Raw genomic sequence first — 19,190 nt, 5'->3', positions numbered from 1 at the left:
ACCGTGGCGGGACAGCCACACGCAAGATGGCCGCTACCCATACACTCCTTCCGGAGGTGACGCACCACCTAACCGGATGTGACGTCACGGAAGTCCCGAACTTCCGCATGCACGGGCGCATTGGTCACAACCAGGCAGCTTTTAAAGCTGCCCTATAGCGGTCCGCGCGCATGGCGCCCACGCTGAGCATCCCTGACATACAGGTAAGCCGCTTCTTGGCAATACATACCCCGCCTCGCTCCTGACTTTCCCTTTCAGAATAGAGTTGACAGCCTATCGTCCGTTGTACCCCAGGTCCCTAACTTAAGGCTGCACCTCAGACTGGGGCACGCTATACCTCCTACTTGCCCGCCCCCACCATAACACTAGTGCTCTTTACAATACTGCAGCTTCCATCCAGTAACGCTACCCCGGTTAAGCTGCATATATTAATTTGACCCGCACCCACCTGAGTTTTATTTTAATTTGAGCAATGAAGGTACATATAAATACAGTGTGGACCAATCGTTAACACATGAATTCAGGTGCAGGTTTTTATCTACACATATATGTTGTACCCATGTATGGTTTTATATATGATTTATACACGTTTTTATCTATGTGAATGTTATAGAATGTCTCTTGATTAACTGGGCATCAGACATTTAGGGGGGTACGGCTAATGTTATCCCCTACATTATGAGTTCAATGTTGTTATTTAATTGTTCAGAAGCCATATCTCGGATCACACTGAGATATGCTTGGATTGCACCTAGGATGTGTCTAGGATTTATGTATAGGAGATGTACATTGAAGTTACATTGAATTTAATTGCCGGAATGTGATAGATGGTTTTATATATGTTTAACGGGCACATACGCCCCAAATAGTGAAACAGGTTAGGATTATAGTTCTTTTATGTTATTACACTGTTTTAATCTACATGAAGCAAGATGTGTTTAGTCTGAGCGCCATCCTGTTCTTGTTCTTCCTAAGCACGTTATTTGACCTGAAGAAGCGACTTGTGGTCGCGAAACGCGTTGTCCCCAGTGCAATAAATAAATTCGAATTCTACTACTCTATGTGTTTGAGTCTTCGCACCAGGTAAGACGTATTACGCTTACCTATGTGATATATATTTATGTTGTGCTGTATATTCTGATTCGTAAGGGCACCTTCCACAGTGTTTCATACTTAATAATACCTCACAACGTGGGGTTATATCATTATAGTTCTATAGTGGTATTTTTTTCCTCCGGGAACGGCGACCGACAAGGCCGAGTGGAGACGGTACTTCTCCACATGCTCTGATGGTGGTTGCCGTAAAAGCAACCCAGAATTGTGAGTATATTTTCACCATAATAGACCAATTTACGCAACGACAATACTCGATATCGGGCTCCCGGTGTCCTTGTGCTTTTCTGTTTCTACTAGTTCTACTATGAACATATGAGACCAAGATCAACTTGTACTAGAGTGATGGGAAGAGAAGAGTATGGATTAGGAAGGAAATGAACTGCTCATGATCCTAAACATACCACCTCATTACTGAAGCATTGTGGTGGTGGTGTGATGATGCCGGCATGTATGGCTGCCAATGGAACTGGTTCTCTTGTATTTATTGATGACCTGCATAAGAAAATAGTAATTTATAGTGACTTTTTATCTAAGAAAAAATGTACATATTATATGCATGCATACACATGTATTTTAAATTGTATAATTTATGTGATAGTGGTCCTTTTCCTTTACATTTTTGGGAATTGTGGCGCATGTGCTGAGCACACTACAGAGGCAAACAGAGTTCCCTAGCATCCATTATGTAATGGGCTTTAGGGCACACACACACGCCTTTTAGTTTGGAGACTGCCCTTTACTAATGGGCTGTTTTATGTCTTAAGTGAAGGCTCAGACTGCCTTTGCATGTTTGTGCATATGAGCTGATTGTGTTGGTACCATATCACCTCTTGTATGGATGAGTTGGGTTGGTTAATTCCCATTAGTATACACTGTAATCTTTAAAATATATACTGTGTGTGTGTATATATATATATATATATATATATATTTTTTTTTTTTTATTTTTTTTTTTATTTTTTTTGAGGGATGGAAAATATTTTGGCTTTAACAACGGTACTTGCAACAGAATCATTATTTCAGAAATTCTATATATTTTATTTGCAAGGCATTAATAACATGGCTTCGATGCCAGTACTATGTATTTACAATAAAGTGTAGAGAAACCGAGAGCCCAATATAGTGTAGTATGTTAAGCATAAATGAAGTAAAGGTTATCGTGAGAAAATTATACTCACAAACATGGGTTACCACACAGGCAACCACTGTATAGGCAGGTGAGGAGATTAGACCTGTCCTCACTCAGGGATAAGAAGTCGCTCTCTGTAGATGCGAAAGGGGGTAGATCACCCCTCCACCAGGGGTGGACACGGTACAGCAGTAGGAGAACAGAGGCGCCAGCAGGATAAAAGTGGATAAAAACTTTAAAATTTGCTGGGAGGAAGTGGTGGACTTACCTCCATAAAGCAGACACGAAAGACTGTCTGAATAGTAGTCACATTTATTAATCAGTACCCCAAAACAGTGCAACGCGTTTCGCAGGCCCAGCCCGCTTCATCAGGCAATAAAAATGGGGACAAGACAGAATTTCAGCAATAGCAGGTGTAGCACCTCACCTGAGGTGCTACACCTGCTATTGCTGAAATTCTGTCTTGTCCCCATTTTTATTGCCTGATGAAGCGGGCTGGGCCTGTGAAACGCGTTGCATTGTTTTGGGGTACTAATTAATAAATGTGACTACTATTCAGACAGTCTTTCGTGTCTGCTTTATGGAGGTAAGTCCACCACTTCCTCCCAGCAAATTTTAAAGTTTTTATCCACTTTTATCCTGCTGGCGCCTCTGTTCTCCTACTGCTATGTATTTACAATGTATTCTTCTAGATGGAAAACAATAACAACTAACTAGGGAGCAGCAAAACAAGACATGTTCCACTTAATCATATGTAACACAACAAATTGTTTGGCAACAAAATGGCAAAAAAAAAGTTTTCACCGCTCCATAAAATAGATTTCCAAGATCCTACTTTCGAGATCTTTCTAATGAAATTTCAGTAATACACAGCAGAATCAAAATAGAAAGGTGTATTATTGAGAAAGATTGGGGTGTATGCACTAAACTGCATTTAGTATAATTGCATGTGCAAAATCTTGTGCAGGATGAGTAGAGCGTAATGCATTGCATGTAATGTATTGCATTCTGCCCTACTCATTGTATGGCAAGACTTTACACATGTTACTCTGTTTAACGCAACTTACTATATACACCCCATTGTCTATCTACCCTCCACCATTCTTCAATACGCATTACTTTTAGGTAATTGGTATGGACTTGCTCTTGCTTCTCTACAGTTTCCACAGAACTATGCCACCTAAAATGTGCAGATACTACCAGTAATGCGCAAAGAGATGCAATCCAGTACTAGTAAAGAGTCACACTGCATTTTTATAAATAGGCTGTAGTAAAACATTTGCATACAAGCCATTTCTGATTTTTTTTTTTACCTCACTTACACCATCCAGCACCACTTCCTAAGAGAAATATTGACTCTCTACAACCTCTTCCTTCATTACCAACCTGTAGCTGATTGCACTTGTTATGTTGGGAATAGTGTCCATCCTTTATATCAAGAACACATTCCACAAACAGATGTAAGGTCAGTGGAGATCTGTATGCAGCAGAAATCACCACGGTAGAATAGGCAAGTCGGTAGGGAGAGACAGGCAAGGTTCAGAACAAAAAACAAAATCTGAGGTAATACCACATCACTGAATGGGAGCACTCAGCAGGCTTAATTAGGCAATGTCCTCCTCCTTTTGTGTCCTACCTGATCATGCACCTCCATTACTGTGCACCCATGCTATGCATCTGAGTGAACCTAACTTGCCTAATCTCCATGCTCCATCCAGTGACTGACTAAGCATTACTTCATACTGTGCTGTGTGATCTGGTTTTCTTGTATTCCTGTATTGTCTTATTGCTGTATGTCACACCTAAATATTGTTTGTAACCTTAATTAATGTTCAGCGCTGCGTAATATGTTGGCGCTTTATAAATACAATAAATAAATAAATATAGTGCAGGAATGCTCATGTTAATGTACATGCACATTATATAAGCATGTGCACAAACTTGTGTTTGCTGTTGTAGGCTCGCAAGCACGGGGATGGTCCAAATATGACTCCAAGGGGTTGATTAATCAATCCGTGGTAACATTACGGTACACGCACAGAGCACGGCAATATTACCTGTAGTTCTGTGCATAAATACCATGAGATACGCTAGTACCATGACCCGTTATACTCCAGTAGTGCGACCATTACTATGGTAATGTGTGTGTTACTGAGTAGTGGTCACGCTAATAGAGTACCGTGGGTTACACTACTAGTGTATCTCGCGGTACTTCCGCACATAACTACAGGTAAATAATATTCCTGTGAGCTCTGCGTGTACGGTAATGTTACCACAGATTGATTAATCAACCCCTTTTGCCCATATGCAAATCATTTTTTCTCCTGAGTTTTCATCTAGGTGATACTTTCACAACTTCTTAACCTCTTTAGCGGTATGCCCGACACTGTGCCGGGCATACCGCTTGCTGGCCCCAGGAGTCCCCCATGCATAATTCATGGGATCTCATGCCTGTAAAACCTTTAGCTAGCACTAGGCTAGCTAGTACAAGTGTCCAGCTCCCCCCAATTGCCAGTGATCCCCCCCGATCCCCCCATTAATACATTACCCACCCTGGATATATCCAGTGATCGCACAGCCTATCCACACAGCTCCGGTCTCCCTATGGGGAGGATCGGGTTTGCGTACATCGGCGACGTCATGTGCGATCCTCCCCATGCGATCCTCCCCATAGTGAAGACCGGAGCTGTGCAGGGAGGCTGCGCGATTGCTGGATCCAGGCTGGGTAATGTATAAACGGGGGAGCGGCGGGGATCGGGGGTTGCTGGACACCTTTACTAGCTAGCCTAGTGCTAGATAATGGTTTTACAGGAATAAGATCACATTCATTTTCCATGGGGACACAAACTGGCAAAATCTCCTGAGCGGCGTAACACTCAGGAGATTAATTAAATGCCTTTTAAAGCACCAGCAAACAAGAAAATACTCAAAATAATATTGATAGTACTTTTTCACTTACTTTTTGATAATTTTTTAATTGAAAAAAGCTGAAAAGTTATTTTAAAGAGAAGATAAAAAATCTCCTAGGCTAAAACTCAGGAGAAAAAGTTATTTGCATAAAGGCCCATGTGCGAGGCAACATATAGCTGAATGAGAATGACCATGCGCACTACTACTCACTTACATTTCCTAGTGCAAGCTGTTCCTTGCCCTCGCTTCCGCACATCGTACATTCTCCTCCCTTCTGCCTATCTTTCCTCTCTCACATAAAGAATCAGAAACCCTGCACGTTGTTTCTCATCATTAGTCATCCATATATTTTACTTCCACTCCTTGTTCAACATCTTTCTTCAATCCATGCAGCCTCTCTCTTGCTATCTTCAACATTGATGGTTCTCTCAATGCTACCACCTTCCATTCTCTACCTATGATCCTCAGCATGTCACCACCTTCTTCTTCTGCCCATAATCCTACATGCTAGTTTTCTTTCTGGTGTCTATTTCCTTCTGCTCCACATCGAGGCAGGGCTATTTGGTGCCCGCTGTGCAGTGCTGAAGCTTGGCGCAGCTATAGCAGTAATGCTATAGTCCGCACCACACACACAAGTAATTTGGGGATCCGGCGATTGTCAGACCCCAAATTACTTCTCCCTCCAAGCTGCTCCGAATCAGAGTGGGCATGGTTTTTAGTGCCACTCCATCAATTGGCTCACCAGGTGCCAAAACTTCAACCCTCCACAGGATTCATGTAAACCCTTATACCTCCTATTAAAAAATAAAACCCATAAATTTGCACCTACACTGGTGGTGGGGACACGGGAAAGGAAGATCATTTTGGTACCTTACATTCAAGGGGAAGTTGAAATGTCCTCTTTGTTTGCTCCACTAATTAACAACAGACTACATTTATTAAGAGAAAATTGCCTGCTCACTATACATCACCAATAAATATACAAAATACATTCTGGCTACTTTATAATTTGAAAACAACTGCTCTGAGTCCCCTGATACATCATAGCTTACTGGCTTGAGACTCAATTACGTTTTCTGGTTCATACATATTACACACTGTATAACCTCCTAATATGAAAAGCAGACAGAATACTCACTCCAGCAACCTCAATTTGAACACTACTGCTTAAAAGATCCTACTGTTCAGGGCCTAGTATCAGATCTTTATAAACAATTTAACACCCCAATCTAGTCCATTAAATATACATAAATAGATAAATGGAAGAAAAAGCCTAAAACTGTCATGTCAGAAAATGGATGTGCAGAAGCTTACTATAGTAAAAATCTCAGTCACACTGCTCGCAGTAGAAGATGTGTACACAATCTTAGTGCAATTTAGGGTCCTGCACAGGCTAGCCAAATTTGGAGTGCTGGTGACAATAATAAGGTCGGTTTCAGATTGCCAACCGGCATCATAGGAGCAGTGCCTATCACACTGCACCGCAAAGCTAAAAACTGCCTTTGGAGAGGTAATCTACTTTCTAGCTGCAAGCCAAGCAGGAAGTGAGGCTTTCTAGCGCTCACTTCCTATGGCCGAAATTAGAATTGCGCGAAAGTGTATTGAAAAAAAAGGCTTCCGCGTATGTGCCTTGCAATGCTAACACAGAAATTTAAAAAAAAAAAGCTACGTTGCCATAAACCTACATGACTTCACATCACCACGCATACTGGCTCCGAACTGGCTGTTGCCTGCATGACAAATTGGAGACTTTCGGCGCATCGCCCCGCGCCAGGTATGAAATGCCCCATAGACTTTCATTGGTTTCATTAGTTTAGCGTTACCCTGCGGCAAAACAGGGTAACGCAATGCACCAGTGTGAAAGGGGTCTAAGTCTAACATTTGTATAGCTCTGTTCTCCTGTCAGACTCAAAGCGCTTGAGAGCGGCAGCCAGTAAGGCCATGCTTAGAAGGCCAACGTGTGGTGTTAGGTAGTATTGCCCAAGGACTCCTAACTGAATAGGTGATGGCTTACTGAATAGGAACAGCCAAAATTCAAACCATGGTTTCCTATGTCAGAGGCAGGACCCTTAACCAGTACACTATCCAGCCATGAGGAAAGGAAGGCTGAGGTTGATGATCATGAAGAAATGGAAAAGTTCAGGCTAGGTATCAACATCTTACACTCTAGAAACTTTGCTTCTTGGTGTGTGACCTTAAACTTCTCACTCCTGGGGCAAAACTAACCCTTTTGCAGGTATTTTTCCTTAAACCCCTTCCTAGTGCCTAATTTTAACATTCCCCCTTTCCTCATACCTAGCCTGAAATTGTCCATTTCTTTCTGATCCACAACCTCAGCCTCTATTTCCTAGTGCTAAATCCTGTACTCCCACTTTGTATAATTCCCATGTTACGCGCATATTGACCACCAACCCTTGTAGGTATCATAAGGCCCATACCCACCACGCAATTTTCCAGATGATTTTTCTGATGACTGGTGATTTTTTTGAGTTACGAGTGGTTGTTTCCTCTCTCTTGTGATGTGGGTATAGGTGCACGAGCACGCGAATGACGTTTAGCAATGATAAATGATAACGACTGTCACGGTTGATAGGATCTTTAAGATTCACGACGTCTCTGCGCAAAGTACCCTGATCAATTGACTCCCCGTTTGCATCCATTGTGTAACATCGCATGATGTTGCGAGCAGGAAGAGGAATCGCCAAAAGCTTGTCATCATGGGGACGTCGCTGGAGCCGTCGGGTGATGAGTACTCAGCTGTACACCTCCCAAAACCCCTATCTCATCTTTAATACTACCACTAAATTTTCCCTCCTCTCTGTCATCATCTGACCTATACAGTTACCAACTGGCACCGTATGCTAGTATATAAAATAACTACATGTAAAAGTTTATGTTTTCAATTATGCTCAGAGTTTTGTTTTAAAGAGAAACTCCGACCAAGAATTGAACTTTATCCCAATCAGTAGCTGATACCCCCTTTTACATGAGAAATCATTCATTTTCACAAACAGACCATCAGGGGGCTCTGTATGGCTGATACTGTGGTGAAACCCTTCCCACAAAGAAATTCTGAGTATGTGCTCTTGGCAGTTTCCTGTCTGTGAACCTTGCTGCATTGTGGGAAATAGCTGTTTACAGCTGTTTCCAACTGCCAAAAAAAGCATGCAACAGCTACATCACCTGCCAACAGTAAAAATGGCACCATGTAATAAATGTCAGAATGTAAATCCGGGATTTAAAAGATTTTACAATGGGCAAACACTGACTAAATCATTTATACATAATTATTGTAAAAATGAAGTCTTTTTTTATTACATTATTTTCACTGGAGTTCCTCTTTAAGATAAAAGAGGGGCATAGGGATATCCGTTAGCGGCTTGTTAATGTGTAACCAGTAATAATGGAATGACAAACTGCCAGCCTGCTATCATTTCTGACACATCCAAATCACAGAAACTCATAACTTGTGTCACATTATTTTCTCAATGTCAAACTGTCAGTTACCCGATCCTGGATGACATACCGTTTTTTTTCTTCCCCCTGAGCTAGGATCCAAGCAGAGCGATCAGTTTAACCGTCAAGAATGTGATTGTATGTATGCTTCACCAACATTATCTTTACAAGGCCACGGGATTTTATATATTAAGTTGTGTCTGATCTGAAAATAGCAGTGGTAACCCCGGTGTTCTGCCACAACACTTCCCCTGCCTTCACATTTCTCTCACGTGGCTGGGATAAAATGCACCACTGTAAGCAAAGTAATGGGAGCTGACAGCTAAAATTTAAAGGAAAGCATGCTTATTTTCAGATCAGTTCATTCAGCAGTTAGTCAGCTGGAAATATATATGCTGTTAGCAGAGAGAGAAAGACAAGCCATACAGAACAGCAGAGCAGCAGCAGCACAGTCTGTTCTTTCCAGAGCTGGGCATTCCACATTAACCTCTTCAGTGATAGAAATGCAGAAAGTAATGAAGCAATGATTACAATGAAATCTGCTCTCTGTTATTATAACCCCCCAAAAAATAAAATGAATCCCAAAATAAAGATGGATGCAGATAGTAGAAAACAGGCAGATATTTATCTAAAAAATGTAAATGTAATGATTGCTATGCATTAGGCAGGGATCACACTTGAGGGGATCGCACGCAATTTCCCCATAGGCAGAGTCACACCAGATGTGACAATCCATGTTAATCAGTGGGCTCATGCACATTCAATGCGGTTCACACACGCAGGGATCAAAACTTGCTGCCTGCAGCATAACACTGCACACCAAGTGTGCTTCCGCTTGCCAACAGTGAGCTGGTGTCAATCGGCTGTGGACAGCACGTGTTAATACGTTGTTTTGTTTGCAATGCATGTTATCGGTTGACAGCAGTTTGAACTCTTCCTTAAAGAGAATCTGTATTGTTAAAATCGCACAAAAGTAAACATACCAGTGCATTAGGGGACATCTCCTATTCCCCTCTGTCACAATTTCGCCGCTCCCCGCCGCATTAAAAGTGGTTAAAAACCGTTTTAAAAAGTTTGTTTATAAACAAACAAAATGGCCACCAAAACAGGAAGTAGGTTGATGTACAGTATGTCCACACATAGAAAATACATCCATACACAAGCAGGCTGTATACACCCTTCCTTTTGAATCTCAAGAGATCATTTGTGTGTTTCTTTCCCCCTTCTGCTCTCATGCACTGAAGTTTCAGGCTGCTCTTTTCTTCCTGCAAACAGCTTTGCCCTTGTCTGTAATCCTCAGTATGTGAAAGCCCAGCCAGCTCAGAGGATGATTTATCCAGCTTGTAAAAGATAAGAGAGAAGAGAGAATCTGCCATAATCTAAATAACACACAGGCAGTGTGCAGAGAGAGGCCTGGAGGGGGGAGATTAATCACAGAACCACAACACTGAAGAACTTGGCAGCCTTCCAGACACAGGCCGACAAGTCTGACAGGGGAAAGATACATTGATTTATTACAGAGACTGTTATAGTAGAAAGTGCTGCAGTAAGCCAGAACACATTAGAATAGCTTTTGGAACTTGTAGGATGATAAAAAACAGGATGCAATTTTTGTTAGGGAGTCTCTTTAATTAAGTTGAACAGTCACCTGACCACACAGGACGATGGATCCCAGCAACGTCCCCTTACAACGAGCGTTCCATGATCTATCTCCCTGCGGGCGGGTACACGGGGCGGCACATGATGGGCGTGAACAGGAAGTCAAGCGATCACAGTACTTTGCGTGGAGTCAATGGGGATCTTAACCTCCTTGCCGGTTATCACAAGCTCAGCTCGGGGTAAACCGTGCAGGAGGATTTCTCAGGCCCCGCTGGGCCGATTTTCACAATTTTTTTTATTGCACGCAGCTAGCACTTTGCTAGCTGCGTGCATATCTCGATCGACGCCGATTCGCCACCCCCCCCCCTCCAGACCCCTTGCGCAGCCTGGCCAGTCAGTGCCAGGCAGCGCTGAGGGGTGGATCGGGATTCCCTCTGACGTCATCCCGCCCCGTCGCCATAATTGGAACGGCAAGGGGGTTAAAGATATGCCGTGATGGTCAAAAAAATTGCTCAAAAAAAAATCACCGATCATCAGAAAAAAAAGCTCAGAATAAATTGATTGGAACTGTACATCAAGTAATTGAGAAACCATCACACACCATACAATTCTTGATAAAGTTGGTCTGAAAACAAAAAAAAAATCTTGATTTTTTTGGGACAACCAACCTTTAGGCTGGGTTCACATATAAAAGGTATCCTATCCTGTCCTGTCTGTTTTGGCATCAGTTTTGTATGAGTGTTCTATGGCTTGATTCACACATAATAGGTGTACAGTTCCAATCCTGCCACCATTCCCCCACCCCTTTCCATATTTTGTAGCTTTGTCATCTGGAATTAAGTTGGGCTCAGTGAGGATGTTAACTATAATTTCAGCAAGGTGCTCAGCAGCACTCTGAATGACCATGATGTTTGAATACACACTTGATCAATCTCCTTTTGGGGTAGTTCTCTATCAGCTCTTCACATGTAGATCCTGCCACTGCTGCCTATTCTTGATACACCCTATGTCCCAATCTCAGTTCTCTTGCATAGAAAATGTATGGGAAATAAATTCCCAAGGGGGTAAATCTACGATGCTGTTTGGTACATCCAAACTTCCAGGCCTCTGGCTGATGACTAGAGGTTAATGTCACACATTACCCCCGGGGAGGTGAGGAGGGAATCTTATATATGGAAGATGCTCATGCTGCAGATGAGATGACTATACACACGCACAGAAATGCACAGCCCTTTATGGTTCACCTTCAAAGTGGTATAAAGCCCAGCATTTCTTCTTTGCTCTAAAAGATTATTAACAGCATATAATGTACTGCCACAATGCTGCAGAGCAGCATTCAAAGGGTTAAAACACAGGACTTACTTTTTCAATAGAAAGCTCCCTGCAGGTAGATCCACATCTGAACTAGTGATAACATTATCTTGTGTTTTCTTAATTGTGGCAGAGAGGAATGTAAACATTCCCTGACTGTGCAGAAACTTCTTCTAATGTGTCCAGAACTCATACACTGCTCAGAAATCATCACTGGGTACATAACAATATAAATACACCTGTTATGAATAAAATGTAATGGCAGCTTTCAGAGCAAATAAAACTGCACTTTGGGAACTTGTAATTTCTAAATGAATAATAATAATTATGCACAAAAGCAAATATGATAACTGTATGGGATATAAAAAGTAGGAAAACACATTTTTATTGAATTCTATGTCAGAGTTTAATACTGCTTTAAGGGCAGAGGTTCATCTGATGCTGGTAGATACTCTCCCTGAAGGAGTTGGAAGCCATCCAACAAAACATGTTAAATCTGCTGACTGATATTTATCATTCCCAGCGACGTTAATCTGCCTAGTATCCTGACTGTGGTGCCATGACCCGGACCTAAACTAATTTTATAGTGCAGCAGCAACACTTGGGACATTCAACTGAACCATAGAGTAGGGGCTGTATAGGAAAAGGCCCGAGCATTAAATGTTTTTAAGTGGATGAGTACATCATTGTTGCAGTGGTTTCTTTCAGTTCTCAGTTAAAAATGGTGCTAAAAACTTACTGGAAGGGAAGCTTAATGTATTTTCTTACCTTCTGCACTCAGATTTGAGGATGCATATGAGTCCAAGACGGCGCTCTTACAGCTGAAAAGTAGAGTCAGATTTTTATCCAAAATGTATACACATCAGAAGTAATCTCATTCTCTATCTCACAAACACATATAGTGATTGCTTATACACCAGTAGAACGTTACACTTGGTAGTCTGTTTTTAAATGGCCAGTGTTGATGGCACTGTTGTAGCAGTGCTTGTTTTAATATGTATATACAATATATACTTACATTTTATACATTAACCATAGCTGGTATTTGGTTATGTTATGTCTGGTTATGCGACCACTCTAAGGGCTCCAACCCACTAGCAGCCTTTTCTAATCGCTAGTGATTTGTGAAGCGCTTGCTAATGCAATGCTTTGGGGGATTTTTATAAAATCACATCGCTCAAGTGGGATCACACCCATAGCATTACATTAGCAAGAGCTTTTCAAATCACAAAGCACTCAGAAAATCGCTCCTAGTGGCTTCCAGGCCTAAAGGTGACCATACAGGATACAATAAAAAAAGAATTACACAATTTAATAAAAACAATTGGTTGTACAAAAGAATCAACATTTTTGTTCATTCCAGCTAGATATCTGATTGACTTTTTCATTTTTTTCGACATAAATCAATCAGGAGTAGTGGTATCTCTGATCAATTCTCCTGAAAACTGAAAGGTGTACAATAGATTGTTAATTTCTTGATTTGCAGACACAAGCATTTTTTTCAGTTTTCAATCTCTTTTTCAAAATTGGAGAAAAATTCAACATGGGTGTGGTCAGATGTTTCTAATGTTACAATCAATCGGAAAATTTGTTGTAATTCGCAAATTGAAATTTGTATGGGGTGTGGCCACCTGGGGCTCACAACCTAATCTTACCATAGTTACATAACCATAATAGTCTAGGGCCAATTTTTAGGGGGAAGACATAAAAAATCTGTTTGGGATGTGGGAGGAAACCAGTGTGCACACGCAGTCAAAGGGAAGACATACACACTGTGCAGATTGTGCCCTGGTTGTGATTCAAACTTAAAGGGAAGGTTCAAGCAAAAAAAAAAAATGAGTTTCACTTACCTGGGGCTTCTACCAGCCCCATGCAGCCATCCTGTGCCCTCGTAGTCACTCACTGCTGCTCCAGTCCCCCGCTGGCAGCTTTCTGACCTCGGAGGTCAGGGCCGAATTGCGTACATTTTTACACATTCCCGCTAGTGCAGGAACATTAACGCATACATTTTTACGCGTTAGTGGTGCAACGCGTACATTTTTGTTCCTGCACTAGCTGGAATGCGTAAAAATGTATGCAATGTGGCCCTGACCTCCGAGGTCAGAAAGCTGCCAGCGGGGGACTGGAGCAGCAGTGAGTGACTACAAGGGCACAGGATGGCTACATGGGGCTGGTAGAAGCCCCAGGTAAGTAAAACTCATTTTTTTTTTTTTGCTTGGACCTTCCCTTTAAGACTCAGTGCTGCAAAGCGAGAATGCTGTCCACTATGTCACCATGCTGTAAATGTGTTAATTCCATGCCTGGATCTCTGCATCCCAGAGCACTAATGTTGATGCTAAAATGGGAATGAAGTCCTCACAGTATTCTGGGGTTTGCAGTTCTATGTAGGCCCATAGTAGAGATCAATAAAAAGAGAGGCAGGCAACACAGGATGGGAGGAAGTGAGGTCACTGCAGGGCTTCACTCGCCATTCGTATAGATGGAGACAGGGAGAAAGGCACTGAAGCAAAACACACACACACGCACGCGCACACGCACACACACACACACACACACACACACACACACACACACACACACACACACACACACACACACACACTGTGGAAGGCTATAAAAGTGACTACATTTATAGTTTTTGTTATTTCTATTTTTACCTAACAATGGGTGAAATCCCCCCTTTAACAAACAGCCGAAGTCTAGGACTATCTTACTGTCATAGTGGCTGGATAGTGTATTGGTTAAGGGCTCTGCCTCTGACACAGGAGACCAGAGTTCAAAACTCGGCTCTTCCTGTTCAGTAAGTCAGCACCTATTCAGTAGGAGAACTTGGGCAAGTCACCATAACCACTGCTACTGCCTATAGAGCGCATCCTAGTGGCTGCAGCTCTGGCGCTTTGAGTCCGACAGGAGAAAAGCACGATATAAATGTTCTGTGTTTGTTTGTTTGTTTGATAAATCATACAACATCTTTTCACCAGCTGCCAAGAGTACAATATCGGAATGTGGTGAACTTGCACTGCCCACCAGCAGGTGGCATCCTGCAGACTCTGAACAAACTTGTTACTCCATATTTCACCTGTGGGTGATATCAGCATCTCAGATTAGACTCACACCTTGCCACCAGCAGCTGTTTATTTTAGCCTATGTCCGCCCCAGGCAGCGATCTGCCAAGCAGATCAATTACTCCCTGCTCACCCAGCCCGCTGTTTGACGTCACACCTGTGCCACTCCCACAGACTTCTGCTATCCCACCCCATTGCATTACAGAACACATTAAGTCTTTAGGCTAATTACACAACTGTACAGTCTCTGCCCAGCGATGTCGCTCGAGGGATCGGATCGCAATCCTCGTCGCGCAACATCCACCTAGCATGTGTATGTTGTGGAGAGTGAGTGAGAGGTCTGAAGACCACATTCCTCGAAATGATTAAGTGTTCACCTTCTCTGAAAAATATAATTTTAAAGGTAAAATATGACTATATGGAAGATATTATCCATTTTGGATGAAGGCTTGGAAACGCTCAGAGCATTTATTTATGAAGTCAGGATGCAGAACAGTTAATTACAGTCTCTTTTAATCTCTATAACAGGCCCGCTGGAGAGGCAAAGCCACCTCAGTTTAATATTGTGAACACTGTGCAATCAGTCTGAGATGTAGTATTAGGGGAATTGATTGTAATCTGCGGGATTGTGGATGTAAACTCTTATCTGACAGGGAGGTCAGCGGCATGTTACAGAATGTTCTGCACTGTGTCCTATGACTGCAGACTTTGAATCCTTTTTTTTTTTTTTTTTTGCACCCATATTCTGATTCTTTCTCTAGATCTCTGACTTACTAGAGTGTTAGGCTGTGAAACATGCATACTTTATGACAAACTACAGCTGAAAGCTCAGGCTCATTATTCTGTGTTGTCATGAAGGAGAGCTGTAGGTGTGGAGACTCAGTTAACTAACATTTTCAGGGTTGGCTAAAAGTTTCCAGCTGCCCTAAAGCTCAACACACACTTGACACACATCTTGGTTGTACAATCTTACCACTTTCATGTAGTATAAGGCTCAACACACACCATACAATCTTGGTTGTTCAATCTTACCACTTTCATGTAGTATAAGAGCATATCCAATCAATCATTCCAGGTATTTTCAATCTGTTGGCCCTTATACTACATAGATTTGGTAAATCTGTACAACCAAGATTGTATGGTGTGTGTTGAGCTTTAGGCTGCTTTTACACTTGGTGTTGTGCAATCTTTAACTGTCGCACCACACTGCACCCGAAAAGTCGCACCACATGTCTATAACATGGTGGTGCGACCAAATCAGTAAGACATACTTTCCATTAAAAGTATGCCTCGCTTCTGGGGTATATGTGCAAATTGGTGCTGCACCAGGAGCAACAATGTGTTCAATGTGATACCCCTATAGGGCAAAGCAGGTTGTTTCAGTGCCGAAACTGGGTGCCCCATAGCAGTAATGTCATACTCAGCGGGGCATGTAAGGGTAATTCGGGCCCCGATTTACATCTCCCTCCAAGTTACTACGACTCGGAGGGGGGATAGTTTATTACGCCGACAGGGATTTGAGCGGCAGCAGTGAGAGCCGTCACTCGCCTCACCCTGTGCCCAGCTGACCAGCAGTGTACACATACACTGCAAAAAGCAGCATTTCTGCTGTTAAAAGCATAAAAGTATAATTAAATACAAAATAAATGGATGATCCGTAGCTTTTTTTCCACATCCTCTGTTCTGTTAAAATTGCACGAAAGATTCTGCCAGCCATTATGTATTATGTTTAAAGCGGTATTAAACTCTGACATAATATTCAATATACATGTGTTTTCCTACTTTTTATAACACATACAGTTATCATATTTGCTTTTGTGCACAAGTATTATTATTCATGTAGCAATTACAAGTTCCCAAAGTACAGTTTATTTGCTCTGAAAGCTGCCATTGCAATCTATTCATAGCTACAGCATTTATATATTGTAATGTACCCAGTGATTTTTTTTTTAGCTGTCTCTGATCTGCACAATATTTATTTTACATTTAAGTAAACACAGGATAATGTTATCACCTCTTTGGTTCTCACTGCAGGGAGTTTTCTATTGAAAAAGTAAGTCCTGTGTTTAACTGTTTGAATGCTGTTCCGCTTAAAAAAAAAATATTGTGATATTTTAAGCTGAAATGTGCTGTAAATGATCTTTTAGAGCAAAGAAAAAATGCTGGGTTTCATACCGCTTTAAAGTGTACCAGAGCTGGTCAATAATCAAGAATTGATACTTACCTGGGCTTCCTCCAGCCCCATAAGCACGTCTCAGTCCCACGCTGTCCTCCCGCAGTCTGCCGTTCAGACGCAATCAGCCCTGGTAACTCCTCCAGTCGGGTCCAGTCTGGGTCTTCTGCGCATGCGTGGACCTCCTGTGCATGTGCAGAAGTCCCAGACTGACGCGACTGAAGGAGATACCGGGGCTGATCGCGGCTGAAAGGCAGACCGCGGAAGGATGGCTAGGGACTCAGATGTGCTTATGGGGCTGGAGAAAGCCCCGGGTAAGTATTGATTCTTTATTATTCACCAGTTCTGGTTACTTTAAAGACAACACTATCGTTCTTGAAATTGTAATTGAAATAAAGTTTTATCTGTTTATTTCCTCAGGGAGGGATCCCAATTGTGTCTGCGAAAAAAACTGAACACAATTCCTTGCAAACGTTTTTCCATATGATATGTTAATTACAGATGGCTTCTGAAAATGCAGCGGCCCCAGAGGAAATCATCATTACTTGCATTTTCATTTGCAATTTCACATTGCGGCAAAAAAACAGCGAGTGTGACCCCTGCCTCACTCTTTCCTTTTGAGGAATTTGCCAGCCGAAAAGGGAGCGTTTAAAAACCATGCCGGGGAGGGGGGAGAAGTGGCACCAAAAAATGGGGGGTTACTCCGTGCGGTGCATGTAGGGCGCTGTGCCGAAAAATGGGTGTGGTTATGGACCAGAATGTGGGTGTGGTCACGGGTGGAAACAAATTTATATGAACTTAGCAATGGTGGGACATTACATTAGGACAGTGGTGGTGAACCTTTTGGAGGCTGAGTGCCCAAACTGCAACCCAAAAGTCACTTTTCTATTGAAAAGTGCCAACAGCAATTTAAACTAAATACAAAAGTTTTAACTTATACATTAACATTATGGAAAATCCAAGTTGAAAATATACTGTGAAGATAAACAATTTCATCCATCCTCCTCCTGAAAAATGTATTTGTTTTTTTAGAACCTCCCAGTTTTATTTTCTGTTTTAAAAAGCTAAAAAAAAAGGTTTAATGCTATTGTCTCATATGATGATGAATCGATTCAGCTTTTTCCATAGTCTCACAGTTAGCAATCATGTGACCCCCAACAAGACAAATTCAGCTATCATGAGGCCCCCCATCAAGACAAATTCAGCAATCATGAGGCCCCCCATCAAGACAAATTCAGCAATCATGAGGCCCCCAACAAGACAAATTCAGTAACTATGAGGCCCCCAACAAGACAAATTCAGCAATCATGAGGCCCCCAACAAGACAAATTCAGCAGTCATGAGGCACATAAATAGACAGCATTTCACATAATAGGCAGAATGCCCCCTTAATATGGTAGACACCTCTCACCTGGCTTCTGAATTCTCCTTTACTGGCTGCTATGCCTGGCTGGCCTGGCAATACTGTTTTTGGCTGGATTGGGGATGATGTGTGGGGTGAAAGGCCTGGCAGTGATGCTGTGGCCAGGCTGGCGGTGATGCTGTGGCTGGGCTGGTGGTGATGCTGTGGCTGGGCTGGCTGGCGGTGATGCTGTGGCTGGGCTGGCTGGCGGTGATGCTGTGGCTGGGCTGGCTGGCAGTGATGCTGGGCTGTGCTTGGCTGATTTAAGTAAATGCTGGCCTGACTGGTGGTGATGCTGTGGCCTTTTTGACAGTGATTCTGGGCTGGTTGGCTGGTGGTGATGCTGGGCTGGCTGGCCTGGATAGTTTAGGTAGTGAAGGGCGCCCCCTAGTTTAGGCAGTGACAGGGCCCACTAGTTTAGGTAGTGACAGGTGCCCGCCAGTTCAGGTAGTGACAGGTGGCCCCCAGTTCAGGAAGTGACAGGGACCCCCCCAGTGTATGTAGTGACAGGAGCCCCTAGTTTAGGTAGTGGCATGGCCCCCCAGTTTAGGTAGTGACAGGTACCCCCCAGTTCAGATAGTGACAGGTGCCCCCCAGAATAGATAGCTAGGTCTATAGGTGTCCCCAGTATAAGTAGCCAGGTCTATAGGTGTCCCCAGTTTAGATCAGAATAGATAGCCAGGTCTATAGGTGTCCCCAGTATAAGTAGCCAGATCTATTGGTATCCCCAGTGGCAGCGGAGAGAGAAAAGGGAGCTTGTGCACAGCTGTGGGGAAGGGGGGACGTCTCGCCCCCTTCCCTCACCTTGCGGCTCCCCCTCTCTCTCGCTTTCCCCTCCAGAATTCAGTGGTGCGGCAGGCAGCGGCGGGACACTTACTCTATTCTCCCGGCGCGAGTGAGCTCTGTATCTGTGCGTCCCTGCGCTGGTCTACTCCAGACCAGCGGCGCACAGAGAGAGAGAGAGCTCACTCGCACTGGGACGGGAGAATAGACCAAGTGTGCTGCCGCCCGCACCACTGAATTCTAAAG

The sequence above is a fragment of the Hyperolius riggenbachi genome, chromosome 1, assembly GCF_040937935.1.
Source record: "Hyperolius riggenbachi isolate aHypRig1 chromosome 1, aHypRig1.pri, whole genome shotgun sequence".
Lineage (NCBI taxonomy): Eukaryota > Metazoa > Chordata > Amphibia > Anura > Hyperoliidae > Hyperolius > Hyperolius riggenbachi.
Note: the sequence above shows the minus strand (reverse complement) of the source record.